The sequence below is a fragment of the Triturus cristatus genome, chromosome 4_2 (assembly GCF_964204655.1).
Source record: "Triturus cristatus chromosome 4_2, aTriCri1.1, whole genome shotgun sequence".
Classification (NCBI taxonomy): domain Eukaryota; kingdom Metazoa; phylum Chordata; class Amphibia; order Caudata; family Salamandridae; genus Triturus; species Triturus cristatus.
This window is the reverse complement of record NC_140586.1, coordinates 282,269,422-282,282,091: the sequence shown is the minus strand read 5'-3', so window position 1 is coordinate 282,282,091 and position 12,670 is coordinate 282,269,422. Positions and strand designations below refer to the sequence as shown.

The window sequence follows — 12,670 nt, the reverse complement described above, 5'->3', positions numbered from 1 at the left end:
CTCTCGCCTGTTAAGTTGAGTAGTCTGTCGTTTGTGTTAATGACCTGTCCTGCACTTTGTCCCGTCTGACCCACCCTTCTCCGGCAGTGTGAAGGAGCAACTACTGGTACAACTACGCGCGGGGAGTTTGCGATTAAGGTGAGTACAAGGAGGGCATAGGAGTAGGGGGGCGTGGGCACTGTGTGCAGGAGGGGGCGAGGGCACTGTGTGCAGGAGGGGGCGATTCCATTCATGTTATTGCTATGCCAGGGTTGTGACAGTGCACCCTGACCTTGAAGTAAGTTACCCGCACACCTGAACTGAATCGAGATAGGGCGATACTTTCTGTCGCTGAGACGCTGCCGCAAAGGACCGTGAGAAACCATTACTGCTCTGTCGTGGGGTGAATCTGTACCTGACCTTGAAACACGTCTGTCGCGCACATTTACTTTATGCGAGCGAAGGCAGTATGATAACCAAACCGTATTGTAAATTGCATCTGTTGGTACTTGGTAGCCGTAAACTCTCTGCTATGGATTCCTTCTCGCTGGCGTTCATATATTTACTGATCTTGTTCATCACTTTTGGTACCACTCTTCCGTCCTGGAAGAGGCGGCGTTGCCTGTGAGTTACTCTCTAATTAAGGCCAAATCAGGCCATTGATGCCCATGTGTGGGTCGTAGCTGCCGGGTTTACCCGGACCAACCGTGATTTGCTGCTCCAGTCTAGGTTTCTCCCTTGAATGTTGGGACTTGTAGTCCTGTACTATAATGGAGCAAATAAGACCACATGTCCCAAAATTCAAAGGAAAAAAACTGGACTGGGGCAGCACATCACACATGGATCCGGGAAACGTGGCTGAGATGATCGGGGCCGGTCTATCGTGCCGTTGCCATCTGTTCCCTAACGCTTGGGACGGTCACTCGCACATCTATCCATACATTAATGCTTTATCTGGGTCACTTTTCTTCTCTCCCCCCTCATTTCTAACAGCTCCGACTGAGGGAGCCTCTTCTACTCGCGCCTCTCATCCTGTTGAATGCCAGGTGTGAATGCAGTTAATAGAGTGATGTCGTTGTAAAGTGTGTGTGGGATGGGGTAATATGCATCGCTTTCGTAAATGTGTTTCCTTAAAGCTCTCTTCCATGAAGGTCTATGAATGTAAATAATATATCTGGGAGGTGGGCAGAATTATTTGAAAGGTGATAACATTTTGGTCTTTGGAGCTAAATCATGTTGGTTGATGTGGAGTTTGTGAAGGTGAAAGACATTTCACAAGTGTGCGCGGTTATGATTGGAAAGTATTATTGAATATATGGGCCAGAATTATTTTTTTTAAAAGCCATACTGAGTTGCGTGAGGGGGAGGGAGTAGTAGAGTGCCATAAGTACAGAGAAATGCCTCTCTCCTCCCCTTTCCCTAGGGCAGGCACTGATTTCAGCTGCCCTGCGCCACACCTTGGCACCATAGCGCTAGGGTTCGTTCCTGAGCATAGCATGGGTTTTGTACAGGAAGGGTACAAAATATATATTCCTAGACAAGTTTAAACACTTTTCCCACTGTGTGTGCTGCACAGTGCAGCAGGCATGCAAAGTCTCCTATTAACGCCTCCTTTGAAGTGGCGTTAACTTTCGGTGCTAAACCCTGTCAACAAAAGTTTATAGATGGGGTTTTGCGTCAAAAGGCATGGGTGGTGGCATGGGAACTTCCATGTACCAAACATGTAATGCCCCCTTGGTGCTAAGTAATGCAAAGCACTGCTCTGCGTTACTTTCAGGGTACTTAACAGCACAAAACGAGGGGCATATTTATGAAAAAAAAATGTCGAAGCACGGTGCTACGACTAATTTGGCAACTTCGCGCTCTGACATTTTTTAAACGCAGGGATACGCCGTATTGACAGGAATACGACGCACCCCTGTGTGTCCCCTAGTGCTGGTGCAAAAAAAGCTGCGTAGCGCCAGTTCAAGCACCGTGCTGCTATGTTGCATGTGTGCCTGCACTGCAGGGGCGATTGTTTATGTGCAGGAAGGCGCACCTTCATGCATATAAGCATTCAATAATGGCAATTTGCTCTTTCTATGTGTGCTGCAGAATGCTGCACACAGAGTAAAAAAATGAGGAGAAATTGATAATTTCTCCTGGTATCGCCATTCTAAGACCAAGTATTACCTGACCTTAGTTTTTGGCGCTACCTTAGCCTTCTAAATCTGGGGCAGCGTCAAAAAGCAATGGGTGTTGCGGTGGAACACGCATTGCACGCCCCTTTGCCGCAGAGGACTGTGGCGGAAAAGGGCATATTTACAAGGTGGCGTTAAGCGGCTTAGCGCCACCTTTTAACTATGGGAAATGGCTCTAAGCTGCTGGCGCGGCAAAAAAAACTGTTGCTCCAGTGGAAATAGGGGTTTGTACATATGCCCCAAGTTTTGCGCTGGAAAGTAAATTGGTAAATCATTTTGTGCTGGTTAGCGTCACTTTTGTGATGCTAACCCAGCACAAAGTGTCTAAAAACCTACCCCCTATGCTTTACAGGTGAATCATAATTCATGAGTGGGTAGATTTTCCAAATGTCACGCCATATAAATTTAGAAAATATAGTCATTTTTAGGAAGGCACTAGACATGCTTTATGGGCTAAATCATTGAAGTCTCGGGAGTAACCTAAGTTTAAGAAGAAGTTTACTTGGAGGCTGATAGCAGCACATCATAGAAGATTTGCTTAAATTGGTGCACGGTTGCCTTGGGGGTACCGCCCTCGAAGGCTATGAAGGCAAGTCATGCTTAGACAACTTTAGATTTGCTTTGATGGTAATGTCCTTGAGGTCACGGTAGGCCATGGCATTGAAGTTGTGTTGACAGACACTTTAAGCTGGTTTCAGAACGTTTCTAAGATTTAATTAACATGGACATTCAAAACAAGGATGATTCCGTAAATATATCCTAATTTTTCATGTCTTCTCGGAAATACCTATAATCTGGGCGCACCCCCCACCCCCTACATTCCGGTTGACGCTTATCAGGACCTTAAGAGAAACATCAAATGCAGTCCTGATGCTGCTGTACAGTTAACCTTTCAGTTTTGTTGTAATTCAGGTTGAGAAATGAATTCTTGTAGCAACCACGGTTCAGTGCTTTAACGAGAAGCTGGTCACAATATGTGTCTGTATTGCATCACTTTTTAGTTACGTAATTGCAACCACGTGCATTTAATATACATCACGAACGGGTATATTATGTTTCACATTGCAAATTGTTTTTGTACTGTGTAGAGCTTTTACTTGCAGTGTTAATAACCACATTTACTTTATCAGTTTAATAAACAATATAAATTATTCCGCCCAAGATTCACGAGATTGCTCAGCCGGAAGACTTATGTTTTACACATGCTTGGCCTCGTGCCCTGTTAAGATGTGGTTACTCTGGCCGCACTTGTTCGAGCCTCCCTGCTCCAGAGGCAGTAATCGCCTAGGTCAGGCCTTTATGTGGGATGAGAGAACTGGGGTCTCAAAGGGGCGTGGCCGATATTAATTAAGGGGATGGCTTAAATACGTAAATTGGCAGTCTCTGCTTAGCTTTGCGCCGCCCGACTGGTATTTTGCTGCTTCTTTCTGTCTTTGTATCCTGATCCAGATATGTAATACAACAAGTAACATGCCACCTGCATCAATCCAGGACTACTGGCTTTGTCAATGGTTGTTGCATAAGATAAATAAGAAACAACAATGGCATTTTATGTAAAACGTTAAAATGCTTCAGTTCTGAAATGAGACTGAAAGAACTGTAACGAGACCCTTTAAAGGTACATGAAAGGCAGTGATGGGTAGTACTGCCGCCAAGTTAAGTTTTTTTTTATTTATTTTTTCTTCACCCCGAGGGTGAAGATAATAATGGAGAGCCCGAAAGGGATCTGCCTCAGCACCTGCTTTTTTAGAACTACAGGTGCTGAGCACCGGCAGGACCCGGCCCACTTAAATCCCTGGTCTAGGTGTCATGCTGTGACACGGTTCCTCTGCTTGGGGTGATGTATCAACTTGATGTCAGCTTGCAGGGGGACCCTACGTCCCAGAGGTGTAGCTGGGCAAAGGTGTGAGCTATCGAGCCCTTTATAAGAGTTCCTTTTGGATCTGTCACACCCTATAATGCTGGATGCCAACCTGATCCCGGACTCTGTATCCCCCATATGCGAACTGCCCGAAAGTGTCATTTTTGTCTCAGCCCAGGTGTGACCTTCCCTTAGGATCCGCGCTTCCCTGCTCCGGGGCAGGGCGAGCGGGTGGTGAAAATGAAAAGGCGCGCCCTCTACCACCCCGATTTCGGCCCCTTTGCTCCTTGAGGGCAGCACCCTGTTCCTTTTGCGCGAGACTGGTTAAAGGGCAGTGTCGAGATTCCGGTAAAACTAGTTTCCCTCCAGTGTCGGGTGAGCGAGGAGAAATCCCTGCACGAACCGATAGTTTTCAATAGTTACAGTGTTTTGTTTTTTCAAATAGTACATCTCAGAGTTCTGCCAGTGGTGGTTTGAATAAATCTTAACTGAATTATTGCACAATTAAAGGACTCGTTTGACAGAAATCTTGAATTCTGCCAACGGTAGGAGCTTTTTTCGTTGCCGGTGGGTGACGTTTAACATTAAAATGGGACACAGAGTGTTGCAGTGGGTGCTTGGCACCGTCGAGGTTCTGTATGTGCTTGCATGGTTTGACTACCTACTGGCGGAAAATTGCGCACAACTAGAGGGTTAAAACTCGTGCCGATGCTTGGTATCAAGCTACCAGGATTTGGTATACCTACATTTAAAAAAAAAAAAAAAAAATATATATATATATATATATATATATACACCACTAGACGAGCTAATTCTTTTACTTCTAGCTGTTTTATTGTACCAACATCCTCTCACCTCTGGGTGGTAGAGAGGAGTGATATCATGTTTCTCTTGCCGTATTCACAAAAGAAGGCTGTGCGGAATCAAGTTGATTCCATTGTTGCCTCCTGCAATAAAGGACCTCCTATGCTACTCTGTGGGTACCTAGTGGTTGTTTATTAAAGAGCTATGGGTAATTAATTGCTCTTGGAGCTCCTGGCAAGGGCGTTGCTGCTCTTGGAGACGCCATCTTGCGGCGCCCTGGGACCCACGCCCAGTCTGTTAAACCTTGCAAACAGGCTGCAGCAAGAGCCAAGTAGAGTGGATTAACGGGGAGGTTTTTGTGGAGCTGGTTGGGCGCACACACCCAGGCACCGGCTTCCCAGTGTCAGGCCTGGATACCAGAGTTCAGTTTTTTTTAAATTCTTGTATTCGTGATGCCCTAAAATAGCTAAAATCATAAACCTGTTAAAAGCAAACACATTGTGAATTCTGTGTTTCGAATGGGCAATGTGCATGATGTCTATGTTGGTTCAAAGGCAGTGATCACCTTTCTAAGAGTTTGGGATGGTGAATGGCAGGAGTAGTTCAAGTAAGTTTTTCTGTTAAGCTCTTAATATTCAGTTCTGATTACCAGACCGGATGTCGTGATGCGGGATTCTTTTATGCAGTCTGTGCACCAGATAGGCCTGGCTGATGTTTGCACTTTGGTTATCCATTGATAGATTGGTCTGTGTCGCATAGAACTTTCTGAGCTGCGGGTCCTCTCTCCCCTGTGCTGCAAGGCGACCTGATGGCACAGTCCTTTTATATTAATCTGTCTTCACGAAAATATATCTGTAGTCACTTGGAAGGAAAGCCACCCTTCCCTTTTGCTCCTGTCTTGTGGGTGGATCTCGGGTTCTGTTGTAATAAGCATGGTGGCTTCTGGTTCAGTATTTGCAGTCACCTTGTTTGACTTTCAGCGATATTACTGTTGCGTGCCAATCCCGTGTCTGTTGGCCTGCTTCCCAGATCTGCGCTTTAAAGGAAGAGCGGCAAGCATTACACATGTATTCCCCAACTGTTGTAATGGCATTTTACACACCGGCTTCTGGTGCCAAGGAAGGCCCTGAAGGGCGAAAGAAGGTCTCTCACTGTATGTAGTCACGGCTAGAGCAGTCGACCTCAAAGCTGGTGAACAGGGTTCGAGCCTCGGCAACGACGCTCAACATTCTGTGATTCTGTGGAAATCACTTAATCCCCCCCCCCCCCCCCCAACAAAAACGAATGTGCCCATGTGTAACGAAACTGCTCATCATGTAAAATGCTCCGATACTTGATATCTTCGGGTCTAATTCGCACAATTTTTTTAAAAAAAACTCTAAACTGTGGGGGCAGCTGCCATAGAAACGCGCAGCTGCACTCCATCAAGGGAACGCTTCCGTCTCCACACACAAGTATGTTGTCAATAGTGATGTTTGTTTGCCCTATTTGTTCAACTTATTAAATATTTCTTAGTTTTTAGGTCTCGGGACCATCCGGTCGGCAGACCGGAAGTCCGGAGATTTAATGTCATTGAGAAGAGGGGCTTGCACCCGCCCCTCTTCTCTCCTGTTCTCCATTGGCTGGCCTCTTAAATGCTGGCCAGCCACTGGAGAAGAGGTCCAGTCACTCCGTTGAAGCCCCGTCTTTTTCGGATCGGGGGGCGTGTTTTTTGCGAGAAGTCTCAGGGAGATGACAACAGCAAAACACGCCCCCAAATCCGAAAATGAGGCTCCCTTTCTCCGAGGCATTTCTGCTCTGCCTGCCTCGGAGAAAGGCGGTGGTGTCCCGGCGTCCGGACGCATTTGTTAATTGCCAGGTCGCGATCTTCTCATTAGGTGCGTGCTTGTTCCAAGGGGAGTTGAAGCCCTTCCTGGGTCCCTCTGCCCACAACCACAATACCAAAACACAACACCTACACGCCTCGCTAAGCCTACTCGAGCTTTGAAGCTAAACTCGCGCACACATCCGTGGGTAAGGTGACAATCTTCAGTGTTGTTTCTTTAAAGATTAGAATGCCTGTTGTAGTGTGTAAAGATACGTTTCATGTCCAGCTCTTTGCCTGGCGATACCATATGCAGTGCAACTACGCGGATCGCAGCCTGTAACTCACCGTCAGCACACCTCGGACCCAGAACTCAAAGCACATTGCATCAGCTTAGAGCAGCACTCCAGTAGCAAAGCCGGCAGTGTCACAGCGAATGTGCTCCGTGCGGAAACCCCTCCTGCTCCTGTTCTTTTACTGCATCATGTCTCTGCTCACCCCCGTAACATCGCGCCTCCACCGCTATTTTTCCGTCTCTCCCTCCCCAGCTGCCCCCTGCACACACTCCTCCCCTCGCTCCACCACACCAGCCCTCCATAACCCCCTCCCTGGCTGGCCGCCTCCTTGCTCCAGCTGCTTGCCCGGCCTCCCCCACCCCCTCGGCCCCCTCCTCTGCTCCTGGGTCCACCCTCTCTTCTTCCCTCCCTCCCTCCCTGGACCCTAGGAGGCGGCCTGGACACAACACTCCCAGCCGCCGGGCGGCCCTGCGCAGGCCTCAGCTGCTTCCTGGAGGGACGGACCGACAGGTGGCCTCAGGCCGCACCCGGGGAAGGCCGCGGATACCATAACCCCCGAGGCCTCGGATCCTGAGGTAGGACCCGGTCACCGGCCTCTGCGCTTACTGCGACCCAGAGACGTCCCAGCTCTTCGTAAACTTTCCAGGCCCTGTGAGGAAGAGAGGGAGACCCGCCTCAACTTTCACAACATTCACAAATGTTTCTTTATTTGTGATGTAATCACAATTTTTTGCGCTTCACTCACAGCGTCAGTAACCATGTTGTGCGTAAGCAAAGCGGGTCACCATGGTGGCTTCCTTCGGCAGGCCACAGAGTGCATAAGAACAGCACACCAATCATGGAATTTTCAGGTACTACAGAGCAATTAAACTGCTCTTTAATTTTGTTATCCTGACTGTGAAAAGAAACCTGACCAAGAAGATATCATAATCCCTCGTTTAACGCACAACCCCTCCCAGCCGGTGCTCCTCTATGTGCTGTACCACGCTATGCAGAATCCCTTACAATTCGTCCTGAATTTGCAGAGGCACTTTAAGTTCCCTTCTTCCTCGGATATTTCCAGTGTTCAGAGACACATAGGGGAACACAGTCACAATACTTTCCATCCAGCATTTAAACAGATTTCCTTTGGTCCTCACTGCGTCATGGTTTTAACGTAACAATAAATGGTTCCCAATCCATTACATTCTCACATTTCCAAAATAACTAGCAATATCTTATCCTTAATTGAAATGTCAGAAAAAGACCCAGTATGCAATTTGCCTTTACCACATTGGTATTAAGTTCTCAGAGTTAACTCTTAAACCTTCCGCGTTAGTGTTTTGACACATGCATATGCTTTAATCTTCTCGGCGATAATGCTGCTGCTAGAAAGGAACTCTCGTTCTCTGGAGGTTAAAAAACGCCAAAGTGTACAAAATGCACAACGTACATTTCTTGTTGAACTGCCTTGTCACAAACGCATTCTTACTGAACTTGAAAGATTACCAGCATCCTTTTGTTCAAAGAAAATGAAAGTGTTACTTCCCTGTTTTCTTTTGTTCAAACATTGACGTTTTATGAGGCACATTTTCACCACGTATGGAAAGCAAGCTAATTCAGCAACCAGTAAATGTTTCGTTTTAACTCTGTGTCTTTCTTTTTAAATAAAAGTGCCCACTGGTGAGGGCTTTAAGTGGGCCGGGTCTCACCGCGTCTGAGTACAGGCAGTTTTTTAAAGGAGACCTCTAAACAGGTCTCTATCGGTCTTTGTTTTCTACCCTGGCACAGACAGTCCATTTTTTTCCGGACTGCAGTGACAGCAGGCACATCGATGTGCATGTGCTCACACTGCTCACTGCTCACTGGTGGAGAAGTTACGGCATGACATTATGCCAGGTGAGAGAGTAATTTTCTCTCTGGATTTCCCTTCACTTTTTGAAACTCAGGAGCAGCAACACTGTTGTGGTCTCACCAGGGCTTCAAGTGGAAGCTTTTTCAATAATATACAAGCTTTGTGTATGTGGCTCTGTGTGTGTGTGGGAGGCTTTGTGTGTGTGCCTCTGTATGTGTGGCTCTGTGTGGGTGGCTTTTTTTTGTAGGTGGCTCTATGCGTGGGTGGCTCTGTCTGTGTGTGGGTTGCTGTGTGTGGGTGGCTCTGTGTGTGGGTGGCTCTGTGTGTGGGTGGCTCTGTGTGTGGGTGGCTCTGTGTGTGGGTGCAAATGCAATAGGTCTCGCATTTGAGAGAGATTAAGTTATTGACATTGTAAAGAACAATGCAGTTTCTTTAAATGTTTTAAAAACAAAAACATAAACAAAAATAATGTCATGAGCAATGCCAATAGCTCTAACTTTAACAATGCCGAGACCATTGCATTGTAAATGCTTGTTTACATTTGAGCTCATGCTGACGTGTTCTTTTCCTCCTCGTACTAGTAAGTGCTCATTCCCAGCGATGAGAATCTAAATGGGCGATGGGGATATTATTTTGTATTGAGAGGTGTAACTTATACAGAATGAAGATTTACCCTTTTCACCATGCCCTCTCTGTACACCGACCGGAATTATGTACCACTTTGAGTGAGTATGAAGTAGCCGACAGATGGTTCAAGAAATGCAGGCTGCACTGTTCATTGACATCTGGTCGGCCAGCAGAGGGATTGTGCAAGTAATGGATGCTGCACCCTTCCGTCATGGAAGCCATTTACATTGGCTCAGGATGAATTTCAGTTGTGAGGAATGGACAGTGCACTGTTCCATCATGGACGCCAAGTGTAGCTTTGAAGGCAGGTTTCAGTTGTAAGGAATGGATGGTGCACTGTCCCGTCACCGTTGCCTACAGTGGCTGTGGGATAGTTTATGAGCTGAAAGCTGCAGTTTCATCACAACCATCCTGCCGAGTAGATGGTAGGGTTCAATTGTAAGAAATGGAAACAGCACCCTCTCATCATGGCTGTGTTTTATATCCGTGAAGACGACTTAACATTGTAGAAAGAAGACATTGTAATTTTGTTTTACCGACCTCGGAAGGATGGGAGGCTGAGACTGCTGTGCCATGATTCAAACTTGTGACCTGCAGATCACCACATTGGTTATTAGTGAGTGTGTAAATCAATTGGATTTTCTGAAAGCTTTTGTTTCTTTAGTCCATGCTCAAATAGTGCTTATTTTTTGTGATGAACAATCTAAAGTTTTAAACAATTTTTCATTAAGCTCTAATTTGTCCACGGCCAGTCTAATAAATGGCCATCTGTTAACATAACATTGAGTAGCATAGCAACTATGCAATGGGCCCTGGTGCAAGGAAAATAGACCCTTTGTCTGCTGTTGGGGTAGTAAAATACAGTATTTTTGGGGTTCACTGTGCCTCTGAGGGCTGTGGTGCCATTGCACCTGCTGCACCAAAGATAGCTACGACCCTGATAATATTTCACCAACACACGTTGAAGGTAAGGTTAACAAGTCTGCCTTTTTGGAATTGTCTTGAATTGTATGTTTTTTGAGCATTTGCTGTCCAACCTTATTCTGCTCGAGTGCAAGGTGTATCGCGTATCCACAGCCACTTGCTAGTTATCCAACCTGTGCTTGCACTCGTTTCCGTTTTGCTTAGTCACTGCTTTCCTGTTGCACAAGCATGGAATCTTTGTCTGTGTGAGCCTAGGAGGGAAGGCCTAAGCAATCAAAGCGTTTGCTCCCACGGGTGTGGTGGCAGCCTTCACCTTCACCACACAGGGTGTGCCTTTGTGGATTAGACACAGTATAATTTTATTGCAGCATTTATATAGTAATCACTTCCCCCTATCTGGTGAAGCGCTTACTTATGGCAGCTTTTTGGAAGAGTTCTATTTTGCGTATGATGAATGTGGGTGCACCAAGGTATAGAGTCTATAGACTGTTGGCATAGTTGAGCTTGGAGACGAAGAGTGGGCTAACCAGTATATAACATAACATGTGTATTTGTAAAGCGCACATTCACCACTACGGGTATCTTGGCCCTGAATAACAGATGTTTGTTGTTACCCAACTCAATGGTACTCATTTTATCAACCTCAGATGGATGAAAGGCTGAGTAGACCTGCCGGGATTTGAACCTGTGACCATGAGGTTGAACACAGGCCCCTGCAGTGGACGCATTAGTCCACTAAGCCACCAGACCCGGTTTACAGTGGAAAGGGGTACAAACAAATTTGTTAACACTTGGGAAGAGATATGGTCTAACATTCTAGAGCTGCCGACGTTGGAACTGGCAATCGGACTCGAATACAGGCCTCTGCTCAACATCCTATGATAGTGGGCAAATCCCCTAATCTTCTTGTGCCTTTATAAAAAGGGAAAAGCCATGAAGTTTACAATTGGCAGCCCACAGCAGTACTTCACCCTGGCCCGGCAGTTTACCTTTTCATATATAGATGATCATCCAGTTATAGTGAGTGAATTAGGTCTCACAGTTCTTAAGCTGAAGAAATAATTGTCACAAGTTTAATGAGACCTAGGTTATGTTAACTTTCATACAATTTGGATAGTAAGTTAAGAGGTACCAAAATTTCAGCCGAGTTGCTTCATGAGAAAGTAAAAAATATATATCTATGAATTTTTCTAACACGAAGAATTAGTTTTTAATTTTATAGTATTCTCTCCAGTCAAATTGTGTTAGAAAACAAGCACTGGCAATATCAATAGGTCTGGCTTAGGTTATAAATGAAAGTGCCTTTTATGTCACCGATGGAGGAAGACCATTAATTATGCACACACTGTCACTCACCTTAGCACTCATGCATCCATTCAGCAATACACTGACTCGTCTTTCCATTCGCCCTCTGACACAACTGCAATAAAATGCACACAAATTCAACAACCTATGCAAGATAAAGTAAAATTATGCATGTAGAAAAAAGAAAATATGCTGTTTTCTACACGCAGCATATGTTTGCAATAAGAAAAGACCATAGCAGAGGGTGTTCGTCTTGCAAATGTACTGTAAAAAGTCTATCATTGTTTTTCAAGTACGGCTGTCAAATTTAGTACCAATAAGTGGGTCATATTAGAATGGTAAAACTGTGATCTACTATGAACAATTGCATTCCATAATAATTTCCAGGGGTGGAGGAAGTGGCCACGTGTAATGTGGTTCACTGCAGATAAAATGGGCGGCAAGCACGCAGTTAGCACTGCTTTGGAGTGCTGTAGTATCCTCTTAAACATCTTTTATTTAAAAAAGAGATAGAAGCAAAGAAAGGGGAACTATAAAAGGAGAAATTTAAAAACTAAAGGACTGTCCCGCAAGCCCTGCCACTGAAGCACAATAAGGTCGATGTCCAAGCGTGATCAGAAAATGCCATCATTCACAGGGCAAAAGAGCCAATGACTGATGCAGTCTGAATCATTACCCTATGCAGTTTGATGTCATGTGTGAAAGCAGATTTTTTTTTTTGTGTGTAACAAAATGCCCATCTGTAGGCTTTAATATTGGGAAATAACAATCCACCCTTAAATGCCGGTTGATGTATGCTTTTCACAATTAATCTGTCACGCCTTTTTTTTTTTTAAATTTAAATAATGAACGAATCAGGCCTACGGCAACGGAATTTTTTTTCCAGTGCACCAATCGGGCCTGTAGCTGTAATGGGTGGCTTATCACCATAACTAGCTGAGGACTCGTGTACTGAGCATAAGCTTTCCCACAAGGCAACTTGAAGAATACAGTCATAAAATTACAGGGTATACAAACCTTCAGATGGCAAATTAAAATTCGACCTATCCTAAGAGT

The 12,670-nt window shown here is 45.5% G+C and overlaps 1 protein-coding gene across 1 annotated transcript in view; it reads left to right on the top strand.

Annotated features, from left to right (window-relative positions):
• Nucleotides 1–12,670, top strand: part of MGST3 (microsomal glutathione S-transferase 3) — a 46,841-nt gene continuing 34,171 nt past the window's right edge. The window contains exon 1 of the mRNA XM_085601516.1: nt 1–138. The gene's annotated coding sequence lies outside the window, so the exon portion shown is untranslated. The remainder of the gene's footprint in view (nt 139–12,670) is intronic.